Below are 15,513 nucleotides of genomic sequence, written 5' to 3' on the forward strand. Positions count from 1 at the left end.
AAAGAATGAGTGTTAGAACGCTAAAAGGATAGAGCTGCTAATACTTCTCAGTCCATATTGTTATTGTGATTAAGTACTAGTTTGAAACTGCAGTTGGTTGGTTGATTCTCGTATTCCAAGGCAGAAGCTACACTTCTAACAAAAGTATGTTTCATATTTGTAAAAATTATTCTAAAAAATATGAAGGTTACAAAGAATAACTCTTATGATTGTTACAAAGTTGGAAAATTAGTTCGCAACATTTCTATGAATAAAATTGTTCTCAACAAACTCAAAGGTTATCCGAAGAGGATAAAGGACTTCATAGTGGTGATGGATCGTTGGAGAAAATGCTATATGGTTGGAGGTGGTGGTCGGAATCCGAGGTGGAGATGGTGGCAAAAGAGGTGTAGATGCAAGCACCCTGACACCCAAGTCGATAAAAGTTTTTTTTTTTTTGAATGGCAAAATATATTATATATAAAAAGGGATTAAATCCCAAATATTACACCAAAAAGAAAAAATACACCAAAACACCCATTGAAAAATCAATAACAATCAATCTTCCAACACCACCAACAGAGATCAAAAAAGCAGCCGACGATGATAAGTAGCTTCAAACGATCAGAGTCGCCCACCACTCAACATCTGATAAGCCGGAGGAGACATCAACAAGCCTAAAAGAACCTACGTCAAAGAAATCAGCTCCCGATCTCGAATCAAAAGCGATCGGCCCACCAGACTTCCGACACAAATCAAAAGGCACCCCTCAACTCACGACCCACCTGAGTAGACACCTAAATTTGTCCAAACTCGGCCCACCAAAATCCCAATGCCAAGCTCAAAGACGGAGAATAGGTGGAACAGCAGCACAAATCGAACTAACTCGAACCTAAAAGACCAAAACAAGCCACTAACTCAACCACAAGCACCGCCCCGAACATCTTTTCAATGCCACCCTCTGGAGTACTATTGATGTAAGATTATTCCTACATGTCATATAACTATGTACACGTGAGTATATATAGGATCGTTTCCACAGGGAGTTACGTTTATTATAAGCATTTTCACAATAGTTCATGTTAAGGGTTTGGATATAATTTGTTTGTTTGTAACACTATCCATAGATGACATAAAAGTAAAAACGAGAGGGTATCGAACTATTTCGCTTGCGGTATAAGATAACGAGCAAGCATAACAGCAGCAATCTCTCGATCGATTAACAGATTCTAGCTTTATAACCAATATTATTACAATCGTTTCTACAATATCCTTCGTGTCCAAAGCGACATCGTTATTTCCAAGTTAGCGTTTAAACATTCGTGTCCAAATTCCTTAAACGATAACTTAGTCGATCGGATAACTTAATCGACCGTGTCCAGCCTGATTAAGTATCCGAAAGCATTAAAAGCTTGATTAAAAGTAATTATCAAAGGTTTACAAACTTGTCAAGAGTGATATAACATAAGATAGATTGTTATTCTAGTTCTAGATTCAAGAGTTTGTGTCCAAATCATCTTGAATCTCTTTGAAAGCATTAAAAGCAAGAATAACAACAATATTGAATCATTAAGCTAGAACCTTATATATTAAAAGATCAAAAGATTACATAATAGCTTGATTGTTACCTCAATACTACAAAGAAGGTGATAGTTACACATAGACATGTAAACTAATGCAAGGAATGAAGGAAAGATGAAGATTCCATGCCAAGATCCTTGATGTCTCAATGAATCTAGGGTTGAATCTACTCCTTAATCACTTGCTTTGTGTTTCTCTCTATGAAATAGCTCTAACCTCTCTCTAGAAATGTATAAAATGTTTCAATGGAATAGTGAATGACCTAAAAGAGAGGTAAGAATGCTATTTATATGTGCCTGTGTTTTTGCACCTACGCTAATAGCGCAGATTACGCTAATAGCGTGGTATGTCGGCCTATAATCTGGCCAATGGGCTTGTGCCACGTTGGCCTTGCCCTGCTTCTACGCTTCAGCTACGCTAATAGCGTGGTCCTCTGGAGCTTCTACGCTTATAGCGTAACCCACGCTTATAGCGTGTTTCTTCATGACACCCACGCTCCAGGTACGCCTATGGCGTAGCTCTCGGGAGCTTGTACGCTAATAGCTCAGAATACGCTATTAGCGTACTCTTCAAAAGTGCTCCAGATCCTACGCCCCAGGTACGCTATTGGCGTATCTCTCTGACCTTGGGCATTTCTTCATCACGCTAATAGCGTAGGACACGCTAATAGCGTGTGACATTGAACTTTGACGTTTCTTGATCCTTGCTTGTATTTTCCTGCACAAAAAGGGTAGAATAAGGCTCAAAAGCATAAATGACATATTTACACAATAATTGGAGTTTTCCATAGAGAATCTTGCAAAACAAGTCACTAAAATGCCTAAACTCCTATATGAAATATATCACTTTTAAACACTTATCAACTATGCCGACTATCTTTACGGAGGAGAAGAATCTCAAATCATCCAGAGACTGGATCCACCACAACTGCACGACCCTTTGCATACCCAAGGGACGCCGCCGACCAAAGATCGACAACGAGGGGGAGGTTGGGAAAGCGCACAAAAGCTTGGACGACTAGACAGAAGGAACAGAACCAAGACCAGCACGAAAAGGCACAAGCCCCTTTCCACGTAAAAAAAAAACGAAACAAAAATACAAGACCCAAACAAACGAACAACCCAACAACAGCGACGAACCCTCATAACAAATCTGAAGGTGCATGAATGACTGCTACCGCCAACACGGAGCGTCTACACACCAAACCCTTTCGAGTAACATTCAGAAAAGCAAGAGATCACCAAAAGGATACAAACACACAAAACACAAGAAGGCGTGCGACAATGGTGCGGAGAACAACTCTCAACCCACCAGCACAGATCTGTGGGGACAACAGATCCGGCAAGGAGACACACACAACAGAAGCCCGCAGGCGGCAAACTAACGGCAACCGACGAAACGAAACACCAAAAAAAAAAACACCGAGAAGCTAAACTGCTACCAAACCAAACCGACAACTACAGCTGCAGACAACAACGACCGCCGCAGAACCACCCTCACCCACCAAACAGACAGATCTACATCACCAAACTGCCACGCCGTGAAACAAGCAGCAACAACAGCACATATCTTGGATGAAGTCGAAAACCACAACACAACACTGATCCAGCGACGGTGGTCTGCAGCTGAAACAACCCAGATAAGAACAACGGCCACATGAGACAGGGAAGAGCGGCAGACCAGCAACGGATCAACAGCAAGGCAAAAGGGTGGATCGCTGCGGTGGATGTACAGCACATCGACGGCCACCAAAAGATGGTGACGCCGTGAGCATGGACACGAGCGCACCATCTCTAGCCTAATCTACATGGTGACGGAACAGTTTGGATGATAGGGAGGAGAAGATGGTGAGGGTCGGAGAAAGCTTTTCTAGAGAGATGTTAGAGGACGACTTCTAGAGAGAGGAGGGATCTATTTAGACAGTAATTATTTTAAGTCGATAAAAGTTTAATGTGGGTGTGGAGAGGTTAGAAAAAAAAAACACATTAAAATGTTGTGAATGATAATTTATATAAGCTCAGAGGAGATTGTTAAGTAGTAAGAGAGTCTCTATACAGGAAATTGCTTATAAACTCAAGGTCAGATTTCTTGTTCCTCCATTCTTGCCATTTATTCCCGTTCTTGGGGATTACTGGATTTTGTACCTTGATCAAGATTATCTACCTTCAACTTTTCATGTTATATTGTATTGTGGTGCAAAGATCTATGTAGGCACAATCACTTCGAAAATATTTGACACGACATCAATTTATATAATTATATTTAATTAGTTGATTTTTTTAAAATTATTATCGGTATTGACGTGTCTATATCATGTTTGATATTTGTTTAATGTTTTATAAGGGAAGATCTATTGTGGTCTTTTTATAAATTATGAAACCCCAATTTAGTTTTACAAAAAATAAAATTAACTTTTAGTTCATAAAAGAAGTAAATGCGACAATTTAACTCCTAGTTGAATCAATTTGAAGATGTGAGAAAATTTGGCTAACGACTTTGTTGTTACGATGTATTTTTCACATGGACGGATTTTTTTCCAAGGATTTAAATTGAGTTTTTTTCCCCTCAAGCACCACAATTGATCTTCACTCTATTTTATATATGGGTGTGTTCTTCTCTCTTTCAGTTATCATGTCATGAGTATACTAGTATTCCCTCCTACCATAACTTGGATTATTTTGGTCCCTAGATATTATCCAGGCAAACTCATTTGGATGATGAATCCTACAACAAGCTTGTTCAGAAAGCTAAGGTGATGACGGGTATGATGTGACCAAATTGCACAAGACTCAACAGAGTAATCCTCCACCTCAGTATAAGGTCCTCAAGACACCAAAGGCCTTTTAGGGAATAATTAGTTGTGGTCCATGACATGAACATTGTTATGGAACTAGATCTTTACCTCTTGGGATGCCCGGGGTAATTGTATTTTTGAAGTAATAATTTCCAAAAATGTGTAATGATATTTAGAATTAGAGTTTTTCCTACGAGTGTCCTAAAATACTTTTTAAGGATTCTAAATACTAATACAGAAGTTATTCTAAGTAACTTATTTTAAAAGTTAAAAATTTCAATTTTCAATGTACATTTTTATAAAATTTTACTACTTTAAACTATTAAAGAGTGTCTTTAGAGCACTTATTAGTATGTTTTTTAAAATTATTGAAAACAAGTTGAGATAAAAAATGTTGCTACTTAGAATTGATACAATGCTATAGTTTAAGCATCAATATCCTATCAAAACATGTATTGAATTTTAATCAGTCTCATCCAAATGTGTATATCATGGATTTCAGTCATTTTCGAAGGGCTTTGCCTATGGGGAATTTGCACTTTTTCTTATAGTGTTTGTGTACTGTTGAGTCTGAGTTACGGTGAAACTCGACCTATGATTAACCCTTATATTTAATATGTTTTTATGATTAACCCTTATATTTAATATGTTTTTAAAATAGAAAAGAAAAAGGAAAGTCATATTATATGGGCCCATTTGTTATAGATTTTTAAAAAATGGATTTTTCCTTGTATTTATAAAAATGTTTTTTTTTTTTAGAAATTTACTTTAAAATAGTAGAAGTTATTTCAAACTAATTTGACATAAGTTAAAAATGAGATTTTTAACATTCACTAACTTAATTATTCATTGTTATAGATTTTGCATAGTAAAAATCACATATGTAAATGACATATTTCAAAAATAACTTTTTTTAGAGATTTTTTCAAAATTTTAGTATAAAAAAAAATTATAACAAAATAATAATATACTTAGAATTAAGCTATTAAAACAAATTTTTCATTCGAAATTTTCTTTAAAAATTTCTTTGTTAAAAAAGCTATAGCAAAAATATATTACATTATCATGTGTTGAATCTATACTAGGATTTAGAACACCACAAAGTATAACAAAAACCGCAAATACTCCTACCTCCACGCTCCACACATAATTTCATAAATATACATCTACACAACAAAAAAAAAATACTAATTCAAACGACACACAAAAGAACTTTGTTCTTTTTTTTATTTATTTTGTGGTTGGGTCCTCTTGAATTGTTTTTGGAGTTGAAAGAGTACCTCATAAAATTTTGACTTAATTGATTATTTGGTTCCTTAATTTATTGGTTATTCTCATTTTGATTCCATAACTTATTAACGTTACGTTTTGGTCCTTTAAGTTATCTTCTGTTAACCAAATAAATCTTCTCCGTCAAAATTGTTAGGTTAACTCAATGTCTATGGTGGGGCACACATTGTAAGTGGTTCACCAAGGACCTCAATAATTTGTTTAATATTACCCGTTTGATTTTTTTTTTTAAATGACAACCATTAGATAATGTATGTCTACTAGATCTAACAATGCATCATCAACACCTGTCTTTTTTCATATTTCTTCATCTTCTTTAATCTTCCTCTTCTTCATCTTCATCTTCATCAATCACATTCATAGATTCATATAAACTCATACAAACCCAAGGAAAAAAAAAACCAAGAAAGTAAATTAAAACCCAAAAAAACAAAATGGATCTCTTCTCTGCCTCCTTCTATTTTCTCTTATGTTCCCTCTTTCTCATTCACAGTAGCAACAACAAAAAAATCCATCAAAAAAAATTTGAATTTCTCCTCCCTCCTCCTTCGAAACCGCAACAACAACAAGAGCATAACAAAAATATCTCTCTTCTCTCTGTGATCCAAACAACAACAACAATGAAAATTCATAGAAAAAAATCTTTCCTCTTCTCTTTCTGATCCCAACAGCAGCAAAAAGGATTTAGTAAACACGCATTATCTAATGTTATCATTTCAAAAATAAATCAAATGATTAATATTTAACAAAGGTATCAGTTTTGGACAGAGAGAATTTATTTGGTTGACGGAGTATAACGTGAGGAACCAAAACGTAACATTAACTAGTTAGGACTAAAATAAAAACAACAAATAAGATAAAAGACCAAATAATCAATTAAACCTTAAATTTACATATTGAGATTTCCACAACTTTCTTCGAAGGAATTTTCAAAATTATCAATGGATCACAAAAATATTATAGGCCTAGAGGGAATACAACCCCGTTTGTTTTAGATTTTTTTTAAGAAAAAATCTATTTTTTTTTATTAAAAAAATCAATTTTCTCATTTTTAAGTGTTGGTTTAAGATTTATAGAAAAATTATTTTATAAAATAAAATCTATTTTAACTCTAAAATGAAAGTCTATCAGGATTAACTTTTCTTATAATCTATTTTTTTTTTTTCAAAAATAAGGATGTAGCAAATGAACACGTTAATTTTTTTTTTTAAAAGTGATTTTTTTCGGGCTGACCCAAGGGGGCTGCCATTAAAGCAAGGGTTTTAGACCCCCCCAAATTTTGTAGGCCTCAAATTAGGTCCCTGGATCTTTTTCGTTTTAAATACATCTATGTAAGTCACCCACCTTCTTTAAACATTTTCGCACCTAGCTCGATTAGTAGTTAAATGAAGAGTTGTAGACTTTTAATTCATGTTACAAGTTTTATCTTAAAGATAGCTATTTAATTGGTTATAAGTATCTTAAATTATTTTCTCTTTAGATTTTTATGAATATGATGTTATTTGTAGGAAATATATTAAGAAAGGTCGTGTGCAACCAAAATAAGTTATGAGTTAGAATTCATTATTATACTTTGCTATTAGAAGGCTTAAGAATAGGTAAATAACGTATATATTAAATATTATTTTCAACATATAATAATTAAACTAAAAATTTTGATTTTAAAAAGTTCTTGCACTAATGAGGTTGAGTTTAATGGAAGAAGTTAGACTCGTGAATCACTATTCAAATATTGACTGAGAGCGATACTCATATTTAGTGTCCAACATGCCTTAAATGGACCCTATATCAGTTTAATTATACGCTATAGTATATGATTGACATTTTAAAACAAACACCAATCAAAAGCAGAAGTTTCTATATGTAGAAGGCTTAAATATGTTATTCGTCCCTGCAAATAGGGGTCGTTTAAAATTTCATCCCTGCAATCGCTAATCCTTTTTTTTTGCCCCTGCAAAGTTTAATCAGTTAAAAATTCGTCCCTTGACCAAGTTAATGACTGCCACGTCATCAAATTAACAAAATGGCATGGGAATTGACGAAAATACCCCTGGCTTATTTTTTTTTTGTTTTTTTTTCCTTCAAAAAAAAAATTCAGTTTTTTCCCGAATTTATTTTACGATTTTTTCCCGAAAACTTTTCAGTTTTAATTTTAACAGTTTTTTTCCGAATTTTTTTTTACTTTTAATTATTTTTTCAGATTTTTTTAATTTAAAAAAGAATTTTCAAAATTTTGAAAAAAAAAAAAATTTTGAAGGAAAAAAAAAATAGCCCAGGGGTATTTTCGTCAATTCCCATGCCATTATGGTGATTTTGATGACGTGGCAGTCATTAACTGGGTCAAGGGACGAATTTTTAACTGATTAAACTTTGCAGGGGCAAAAAAAAAGGATTAGCGATTGCAGGGATGAAATTTTAAGCGACCCCTATTTGCAGGGACGAATAACATATTTAAGCCTATGTAGAAAATTCTGTCAACATTGTGTTTCTTCTGTCACGTTATAGTATATGATTGACATTTTGAAACATCTATACTTGACCTTCAGCATAGGTAAAATATAATGGAATGGTTAAGAACAAAGTTCATATTTCCAAACCAAAATAATAGAAGTCCATTTGTAAGTTTTATCATAAAAAAATAAAATAGTAGTAGGTAAAATTCGTTAACACAAGTGCATCTTAATCAATCCAAAATAAAGGTAAGAGAGAAGTTCACTTATTGGTAGCATAAAAGTTATTTGCAAGTACGTCTGCCATATTTAGCACTTAAACTGAATTTTTACCTTTGGAGTTCTTATCTACTTTCTAGTTCAAAACTTGTAATAAAAACTTTTTTTTTGGACATAATTTGGAATAAAATGAGAACAAGTTTCAAATATTTGGTTTGAACAGTAAATATTAAAATATATGTTAATTAAGTGTTCTGTTTTCTTTATGTTTGTAATGAATACATGTTCCATTTACTAATTAGAAACAAAGAATAGCTTGAACAACCATGTTCGAGCTTTTCTTCTAGAACTTTCAACAATTTCAGCTATCTTTTTGAGATATAGATTCTTGGTTGTGGCAAGCTGAACAATTGGAAGAGCTAGCCTGAACACCAGGATCATCAAAAATTTCTATGGGCTTCAATGACAAAACTGAGGAGCTTGCTTGATATGCATTGCGTTGCCTCAAGCAAAACAAGCCAGAAGAAACCTGCAGAAGCGCAATCAACACTTGCAACTGTAAATTATTCGAATTGGAACAGGCAACAACAACATCAACACACAAGCCTTATCCCACTAAGTGGACTTGGCTACATGGATCAAATTACGCCATAATGTTCTATCATAAACCATATTTGGATCCAACTCATTAACCTCTAAATCTTTTCTAATAGTTTCTCTTATAGTTTTTCTAGGTCTTCCTAATAGTTTCTCTTCCAATTGGAACAGGTAGGTGCAAAATAGAAAACAAACTTTAAAGTCCATCAAAATGTATACCAACTCATTTGCTTGTTAATTGTTTTATTACTGAAGCATAATTCCTTTTAAAAGGTTCTGAATCTTTCACTAAGTTGTCTCCATATTTCTGATACACCATCAATCATGTGCTTCAGTTCAGACAACACAAGTTCCTAGAAGTTCAAAATTAACAGCTTGAAATTCACTTACGTAGAGATGGGTTTTCAACAGTTGATATTTTCTTTTAATTAAGTTATAACAAAAGAAAAACAGTAGAAAAACCTGAGACGTTTTTAGGCAGTACCTTCTTTTCTAGAGCATGAGTCACCTTGCAAAACCATAAGATATAACTGGTGTGTTAATCAGACAAATCCATTTCTTGTCAGGATAGATTTTGCTGAACACCTAAACAAGAACTGGTAACACAGCTCCAACCAAGAATAACCATACAAGATTTCAATATAATCCACTGGGTCCAAATAGCCGCCTCTGTCCAATAAAACCAAGTATAACAGACGCATGAAATGTCACTCTGTATTTGCGGCAGGTCCAAGGACTATCATGGTAGAGGGTTGCCATAAATCTTGCGAAACCCGATCTAATAGATAATGCAAAGAGAAGACTAAGGTATAACTTGTCACACTTGTTGCATTCATCAGTGTTAAGATTATATTCCATGGTAAAGAAGATCTTTCTGTTCACTCGACGTGAGCAACTGGTTAGAAAATAAAGGAAACTTCCTAGCATAAAAGGTGTTAAACTTCCAGTAACATATAGGTAGAGTTATATAGATGAACATGATAAATCAAACCCAAAGATTAACAATGGAAGATCATGGTGTAACAAGAGAGCTTCCATGATAAGCTAGAATCCAAGCCCAATCAAGTGTGAATGTACCAATCCCAAGTCCATGGTGACCTGATCCGATGAGGTGCATTCATTTGTATTTGCAAGACCCAACACCATAACATTTTGTCATGTATTAAGTACACCGATCGACCATTCTGTCATTTTGAATCCATCTCAATGATTTGACCTAGAGTTATATCTCTAATTGTTCTATTATCCTCCATCTAGACTACTCTTCTTACCGGTGCTTCTATAAATCTCTTCAATACATGTGTAAACCACCTAAGATGATATTCTAGCACCCTCTCCAGTGCAGGGCTGCTCTAATTTCTCCCTGATCAATGCTGGTAAACGCATTGCCATTCAGAAAAAAAAGAAAAAAAAAACTATTCTATTAAGGGCAGAAACTTATTAAAATAGAATGTGACTATACTCATCAAAATACCCATTGTAGCATTAATAGCACAATAACATCAATTGCATAAAACTTAAATAATAATAATAATATATTAATATAATTTTTGCATAAAACATAGATGATAATATATTAATATAAGTTTTCCTCCTAGTTATTACAGCAAGAAGAAAATATCCCTCTCCCCCTCTACACAGAACCTGAGTTAATCTTCCACATATACTGGTCTATTCCATCCTTTCGCACTGGATCTCCATTAAAATGTGCCATGTCCTTTAGAAGTTCATTAAGTAGCTGGTGATCTCCAACGAGAGCAAAGCCAATACCTCTTAAGAGCATGCGTAGAGTAGGACCATATCTTGAGAGCTCCACAAGAGTAACCTGTCTGTTTTGAGGTATATTGGCCTTCAATTTTGCTATAGCAATAGCACGCGATATCCCACCAATAGCATCAACCAAACCATGAGATGCTGCATCCTTACCGGTCCAAATCCTCCCATGAGCAACCTTTTTCATCTTGTCTAACTTGCCTAGAGTCATTAACCTCGAACGAACCACATTATCTAGCAATTCGGCGTCATCATATGTGATAAATGAGGGCAACTCATTGTCAAGGTTAAAGTTTTGAGAAACCGTTCCTCGAATTGAACCGGTTAAAGTAAGATTTTCTGCTACGATAGCTCCTGCTCCCATTGCCATGTAGTATCCTGCACTTGTTGCAGCATCAGACATTGAAGCAATGACGGGTTTTTTGGAAGCAAGAGATCTGATTGCCTCCCACGTTGACTCAGATGCAAGAAAATCACCTCCTACACTGTCAATCCGGACAATAACAGCCTTGAATTTTTTTGAATCTTTGACTATACCAATCTTCTCAATGAAATTACTTGTGACGATGTCACTATCCATAGACCCTGAGACTCGGATGATGGCTATTTGTTCTTTAGCCTCTGATATTCCCACAGTCCATTTTCTGACTTTAGAGTATTTTCTAAAAGAAATCATAGGAGGGAGTGATTTCACCCCAAGTCTCTCCTTCAAGAGAGTGATAACATCATCATCATACACTAAGCTTGATATGAAACCCTCTTCTTTCAGTTTATCTAATCGATAAACACCTTCATTTATGAAGTTTTGAACTTCTTCTCTTTTCTTCCCTCTAGAAGAAGAGACTTTATCCAGCCAATTTGAATAGATATTGTGTAGCAATGCAGTGTGTGCCTCAGTCCTCACACTACTATCTCGTAGTCGTGTCTCACTACTATCTCGTGCCTCACTGCTATCTTCAGAATAGTGATAAAAATTGATATAAGGATTGTCATACAGACTAAGACTATTGTCATACAGACCGTTGTCATAACCTCTATCAAAACTGAGGTAACTGAGGTCGTCGATGGAGAATCCAACATGACCATTGGGAGGTGCAAAAATCTCATCACATGCGCAGGCAAGATAATATTCTTTTGGTTCAATTGAAGGGACATAAGCCACAACCATCTTACCTGATTTTTTAAAATTTGATATTTGTCTTCGAATTTCATCAAGTTTTGCCCAGCCACAATCTAATGGATGAATATGAAGATAAACCGCTGAAATACGAGGATCATAAGCGGCTTTCAAGAAATTATCGCAAATTTCAGGCAGAGATAATATCTTTGAATTGCATAATATAGTCGTGAGCTGGTCGGATATCCTACCTTGTACATTGATTTTCAATACACTTCCATATTGAACACGCTCCAATGGTAAAGCTACCATGGTCTTCAGCCTAACAAGAAATTTGTTGAATCTGGTGAGGGGCTCGAAATTGAAGTCGCCGGTGGGATAATCTTTGGCATTGGAAGAAGATAAGGATGAGTAAGAGTAAGAAGATAAAAAGCGTGGTGGTGATACTGTGCTTGTGCGGTAGATGTATCGGAAACGGTTAATTGCGGTGTGGAGGGACATGTTGTCGCTGCTGAATTAGGGTTTTGGAAATGTAAGGAAGAAAGAGTAAGTTTAGGTTAGGGTTTCTCTCCGGAATGCTGCTCGATATATCATCCCAAAACCCTAAACTCTAAACCATATTTATATTAAATTGGAAGATGACGTGCAAACCCTGAGAGAATCCATTTCCCTTGTTTATATGGGATCCCTATGAATTTCAAATTTCAATCAGTAAGTAGTGTTTTAGAGATTGTGCAATTTTTAAGGCACTTTAACTTGCCTTTTGATAATGTGGTTTTATTTCTTAAAATCCCTTTACAAAAGCTTGTTTTCTAATTTTCTTGTGGTGCACTCCTCCCCTCTTTCTGAAATCCTTTGGGTAAATTACGATAGACTTTCAGCAAAATAAATAAAAGTAAAGTATAATTTATTCAAACCAGGAGAAATACATAATGACCAAAGTACCAAACTAGTTGAACATTCGTGGAACTATCATCCTCAAGCATCAGTGGCTATAGCTCTTTGTATAATATAATAGTTCTGTAAAGCCATACACTCGGTAACTATCCATATTTCTCAGTTTATAAATTTGTTTAGGAATATGACCAAACACATTTTTTTAAAAGTATATGGAATCAATGCTTTGTTTGGATGAGAAAAGAAAATGAAAGAAAAGAATGTTAACAGAATAAAAATAGTAGAAAGTTAATGAAAAGTGAGATGATATGTGTGATACTCGCAAGAAATTGAAAAGAAAGAAAGGTACATTTTTTATTCAATGACATACAATTGCTTTTAAGGGTTAAATAAGTTTTAGACCCTATAAATTGAGCAAAATTCATTTTTTAGTCCTCGTAAAAAAAAGTGACAGGTTTTAGCCCCTATAAAAAATTTCAGCACATAATTTTAGTTCATGTTAAATTAAAATTTGTTTAATTATGCTTAAACTTATAAACTTTTGAATGATTTTTTATATACATATTAAGAACATCATAAGAAACTCTTTTATTTTGTCAAAAAAAAAAAGAAACTCTTTTATAAAATGTTTTAGTTTTTTAACATGTGATGAATTAAATATGAATTTTTCTAAAAGCCAAATTTCAAGATTAAATTAATGAAAGTTTGGATCTAATAATCAAATTTTGAGCTACTTTCCTGCATATAAACTTTGTATAATGTTCTAAATAAGTATTTAAAAAATATTTTAAAAAAAGTTGAAGTATAATTATACAAATTTTAATCTTACAAGGACTAAAAGTATGTGTTGGTCCATATTAAATGAAAATCTGTTTAATTATACTTAAACTTTTGTATTTTGAAATGATTTTTTATAGACATGTTAAGACATTATAATAATCTCTTTTATAAAAAAATTATAATTTTTTAACATGTAATGAAATAAATATAATTTTTTAAACTCCAAACTAATGAAAATTTGGACCTAAAAATGAAATTTTTGAGCTAACTTATTGTGGAGGAACATTTTATAATATTCTAATTAAGTTTGTAAAAAATCATTAAAAAATTTAAAAATTTAAGTATAATTAAATAATTTTTAATTTTATAAGAACCAAAATATGTTACTTTTTTATGACAACTAAAAATGAAATTGACTATATTTATAGATACCAAAAACATATTTAACTCTACTTTTATATATAAAACACTAAAATACATGTTTTTGTTTGAATACATATGTTTATAATTATAATATCGTTCTTTAGAAAAGTATTTGTATATTTTAAAAGCATGAACACTATGTGTGTATAACCGTAAAAAATGTCAAGCGTTTGTTTGATGGTTACCAAAATTATTCTCAGAATTAATATTTTTTAGAATAATTTTGGTAACCATCAAACAAAGAAATGTCTAATGTAATATTTAGATATATTAAAATATCTAATGTAAAAGAAATGTATGAGGATATAAGTAACGATAATCATCTAAAAAAAGTAACGATAATTATTAATAGAAAAATGCTAAATATCTTGTACTATCCCAAAAGCATCAAGAATGTATGTTTTTAAATAGAGAGATGCTATGATAGCGAAGGATATTCCCTCAACAAAAAATGATAGCGAAGGTTATTATCCCGAGCCTATTGCGAACAAATTGTGAGCGTCGGATATTTATCCCGAGCCTAGAGTAACTACATGCCTATCGTGAATTTTTTTCCGCATCAAGTAGCATTTCTCTTCTAAATATTGCACGGTCACTTGCGTTATCTATGTATGTTTCTCTTTATTTGTTTCTTTTTCTCACATTGGTATGTTCTCTTTTTTTTTTTTTTCCAGAACCCTTCATACGAGTTTTTAAATCATGATGGAGTACTTGAGTCAAGTTTAAAAAAATACGAGATGATACTTGTAAGCGGTGGTGGTTCTAATTATTTTATAATATCTTTAGGAAATGAATATTTTAACTAAACTTTTAAGAAAAACATATGACAATTGTCAAACCACGTTCGTGAAATATTCACGAGCATATGTCTCGCGACATATAGCATCACTCTTATTAATAAAAGAGAACGATGAAACATTTATACAATTTTTATAAGAGGGGATTAGGAAACCAGACTATACATGGGTAAAAATAAAAACTCTTTCCTGAACATAAATTTTTCGTGGGAACAATTTTTATTCCCTTGTAACAAACACATGAATTTTTTAAGTCCATCCTTGAATTCTCAGAAATATCTTAAGTATCCATGAAACAAGCACATTTATTGTAGAAAGGAAGTAAAAAAAACATAATATAAAAAAATAAATACAACATGATAGAACTCATGGAAGGAAAAAAATGAAAAGAGAAAAAAGTTTTTTTATTGCATCAAAATGGAAAGAAAGTTTATTGGGGGACTTCCGCTTTCCTTCTTTCAACTATATTTTCCTCTAAAACAAACATTGTGCAAGACTCCCATTCTTATTTTTCATGATATTTATTCTTGAGAATAAATTTTCCATCTATAAAACAAACATCCCCTGTCTTCTACTTTTTTTTTTTGAAGGTTCTCCCCTAGTCTTCTACTTGAACTCGCGTTCAACCAATTTAAACAGAAACATAAGGATATGAAATAAGAGAGAAGATGAAGAACAAGAAACATATGAACATAAAATTAAAAACATAAATGTATGAACATGAATTTAAATACATTAATACGTAAAAGAATATGACAAAGTGTAAATGGCAGTATTATTGAACATGTGTTACATACATTATTCAAACATACAGAT

At 33.2% G+C, this 15,513-nt stretch overlaps 1 pseudogene across 1 annotated transcript; it reads right to left on the reverse strand.

Annotated features, from left to right (window-relative positions):
- Nucleotides 1-10,403: 10,403 nt before the first annotated feature.
- On the reverse strand, nt 10,404-12,379 carry LOC146924193 (serine protease SPPA, chloroplastic pseudogene; annotated as a pseudogene). The gene has a single exon (XR_015010962.1). The product of XR_015010962.1 is annotated as a serine protease SPPA, chloroplastic pseudogene (transcript).
- Between the last annotated feature and the right edge of the window lie 3,134 nt (nt 12,380-15,513).

The sequence above is a fragment of the Medicago sativa genome, chromosome 5, assembly GCF_051527215.1.
Source record: "Medicago sativa cultivar Bolivia chromosome 5, Bolivia_mono, whole genome shotgun sequence".
Taxonomy (NCBI): domain Eukaryota; kingdom Viridiplantae; phylum Streptophyta; class Magnoliopsida; order Fabales; family Fabaceae; genus Medicago; species Medicago sativa.